This window comes from Macrobrachium nipponense, chromosome 18 (assembly GCF_015104395.2).
Source record: "Macrobrachium nipponense isolate FS-2020 chromosome 18, ASM1510439v2, whole genome shotgun sequence".
Lineage (NCBI taxonomy): Eukaryota > Metazoa > Arthropoda > Malacostraca > Decapoda > Palaemonidae > Macrobrachium > Macrobrachium nipponense.
In genome coordinates, this window is record NC_087211.1 from 1,987,739 (window position 1) to 1,991,466 (window position 3,728).

Here is a 3,728-nt window from a genome sequence, read left to right on the forward strand (position 1 = left end):
TTCCCATTCCATAACAAGGCATAACTAACCTTCCTTCACTATCTCTAAAGGTATTTTCTAAAGCAAATTCTACTACTTTCCTGTTCTCCTCCATAAAGTCTTCGTCGTACACTTTAGAAATCACTGTTTAAAACAGTTTCTGCCTTTGAGGAAAGAATTTCTTCTGCTGCTTTCTCAAGTTCAGTTTCAACAATCTGACCCTTATCATTTAAAACAGAAATATTAACATAAGCAGGAACTTAAATTTCTCTACAGAATCTAAGAACAATCCATCTGTATCGAAAAATGCCGTCAACTTCAAGGGAACAATCACCATTTATACAAACTTCAGAAGAATGCTTTATCCTGTTTGGTAATAGAGCAAGATTCTGCTTATACCTCTCAATGTCACCTACTAGCATCACTCCTAAGGGTGAATCCAAGTAGACCGAGGGAAACACCTCAGAACTACCTCCAAACAGCACATCCTTCTGAGGTACTAAATGAGAGTTATCATTTCCCAAAAGCAATTTTATATCTTCATTTTGTCCCTACATAGATGCAAAGTTTTGTCATCTAATACATAGCCCTTATCTTTAAAGGTTTGAGCTACCTCAGATACACCTGGCAATACTAATTTCAATTAATGGACTTTATGGCAATAACAGTAAAACAATTTTCACTCAATTTGACCTTGTATACCACAGTAGCTAACGGCTTTTGAAGAATTAATACATTCACTACCAAAGAATATTCGGATCAACCACTTCAAACTGCATACTCTTAGGCCCAATCTTCCTCTACAAAAGTTACTCGACTCCCCGAATCCTTTATACCTCTATCCCCAGAGTCATTCAACGAAAAAGAAGGCAATATAGCAGTCACCGGGTTACAAGAGATTCTCAAAACTCCCAATCAGACCAAGTTAAATTAGAAACAACAGAATTAGAGTTAGATTTCTCTTTACTATTCACCTTTACCTTTTGGTTACTCACTTCGTGGTTATCAGAATCACTTTTTAGGGTTATTAGCATTACTTTTTGGGTCGTTACGAAATTTACAAAGATAGCTGAAATGCCACTTGTTACAATATCTACATTTCTGTTAACTTAAACCTGCAATCTGAAGTTTTATGAGAATCATAAGTACAGTTTGTACAACAATTCAACTGTTTTAGTTTTTCAATTTTACTCTGTGGAGTTTTCATATACCGAACACTTATAAATTGGTGATCAACGTCTCCTTTATCATCTGCCAAACATAAAGAACATTCCTTAACTTTGGATTTCTCAACGTTACCATCAACAGCGAATCTAAACAACTTGACTTAAACACATCCTTTGAAACAACCTTTCTCTGAACATTATTTCCCTGTCTAACATTGAATTTCTTAGATATGTCTTTATATCTCTCTAAAGCAGTAAAGATATGTTCATCTATTTGCTGCAACGAGGGTTTATTTGAGCCAGTAATATGCATTAACTGATTCTTGAAACAGTCATTAAATCCATTCCATATGAAAAACTGTAAAACTATGTCTCTATCTATGTTTAAAAGCCTCAAATTGATTACAAAATAATTTTCATATTACTGATAAGTCATATGGATCACTCTGATAAGTCAACTTTAACTCCGATAACTGCTTTAATAACACTGTATTGTTGACAAAGTATCTGCAAACGCTTTCTGTAATAATTTCTTAGCTTCTTCATACGAACGATTACTACAATCTAGAGAACTTACTAGTTTAAGCGAGTCACCTGAAAGCTGTCTCGTAAGAAGGGTAAATTTAACGTGAGTACTAAGATCATACTTATCTACAGTCGCTTCAAACTCTCGCAAAAACCTCGAAATATCCTCACCTTCCCTATTAGCAAATGTCGGTAAAGGTAGTTCAGGCAATTTAAGCTGTGAAATTTCAGGACGCGAACGATCCGAAGGAGACACCGTGGTCTTAAGGAGAGAGACACTTATTCAAACGATCGTCATAACAAACCAAGTATCCATTTCCTCACTCACCAATTTATCGCTGTCCGCGAATTCACCTGCGCTATCCCAAATTTCATTTAAAACCTCTTTATTCACTTTGTCAAGTTTTTCTTTAAGGTCCAACAATACGTTCATATGCTCCTTAGCATCGCTTACAGACATCGCTTACAGACATCGAAGAAATAACATTTTCTATCAAATTACACTTCTTGGTAACTTGCTGCCTTAGGGCTGCACGAGAACTACGCGAAATACTCTTTGGCGGCATCTTGCGAAAAATTAAATGAACTCTATAAAACTAAATATAATATAGGGAAATATTTTGAGAGTGCCGTGACTCTGGAACGCAACCTGCTCAAGGAATGTCAACAAAAAAAAATACTCAAGGCAATGGACCTCGCAACCAATCCCATCCTCGTCGCCATTTTCGAAAACAAAAGCATTTACACAAAGAGCAATTTAACATAAAGGTAAAGCAAAAATATGTTATACAAATTATTTTAATTTACAAAAACTGAAAAAACTAGACAATTGACAATAAGGATATGACTGGCGAATAGGATGATCCTGGTCGAGTTGCAAAACCTTTGTAAACTTAGCGTGGACGTTCTCGCTCTATCCGTCAGAGAACCTGCATTCGGTCCGCACTATTGCCCCTTATTTTCCGAAACATCAGAAGGATCTGTAACCCATTACACGTAACATTATAAAACTTGAAATGCAAGGGGCTACAAACATGAATGTGCATATATGTGCTTAGTCTTGAAAAAAATCTTTTACGTTAAGTGAACTATACGGAAATATAAAACTTCATATCAATAAATTTATCTAAATAACTCCTTACAGTGTCCTTAACGTTCAAAAATGTAAATAAATTTAAGTGATGACTGCATGAATGACAAAAGTTAACGTAATATAAGACCCTTCCGAACTTTATTATATATATATGGGTTTTGGTTGCTAGACACTAGTTATACTATAACGTAACTATTGTTAAAAGTTTGCAAAGCAAATGCACCGTACATATTGCAAACCTTACCTCAACAAATAGCCAGTCATTTAGATCCATAATAAAGCAGTGACGAAGGTAGTGGTGATGATGGAAGCCTTCTGTAGAGCTCTTGAGTACTAGGTGTTCAAGTCGATGACATTCATCCGTGAGAAATTACGACCAGAGCCACGGTCCTCAAATTAATTTGTGACAGCCATTGCTTCTTAGCTGTAATAATTTTTTAAATCCGGAGAAGACTGATCTGGTCCTGTAGCTTACGCTGAGCTCTCCGTACTGCCTTCTTCAGGTCGCTCGCTGCCGACAACGGTTTCTAAGCCTGGTGTTAGGTGGCGAACAACCTGGCAAACTTAAATATATGGTTCAGGAATGGCTCGTTACTTTTTAATTGTCCTAAGAGGTATTTATGGGATGCAAATAAAATGCATTTGCTTTTAATATAAAAAAAAAATGCTATTCCTGAGCAAATATTAACATAAAAACCACAACCAAACTCTATACATATAATATGTAAAAAACAAAACAAATGCGCACAAGTGTGCATTTTTCTACAACATACACTGGGAGACAACACTTCTTGCAATAGTGTAAAGCTTTTCATGAAGAAATTGAAGCTACTAAAGTCGACTAATAATCTAAATAGCTTTTTACATTCTTCTGGAACATCATTAAAATTGTCTGGAGCTGGCAGGGGTAAAATACCTTGTCAACCACATCAGTTGCTAGACGCCCGCCCAGTTGGCATGCCAAG

General features: G+C 36.0%; 1 long non-coding RNA gene across 1 annotated transcript; it reads right to left on the bottom strand.

The window, feature by feature from the left end:
- Nucleotides 1–2,454: 2,454 nt before the first annotated feature.
- On the bottom strand, nucleotides 2,455–3,353 carry LOC135196709 (uncharacterized). The gene is made up of 2 exons (XR_010310423.1): nucleotides 3,008–3,353; nucleotides 2,455–2,650 (listed from the first exon to the last, which is right to left on the bottom strand). It is a non-coding gene; the product is annotated as an uncharacterized LOC135196709 (long non-coding RNA).
- Between the last annotated feature and the right edge of the window lie 375 nt (nucleotides 3,354–3,728).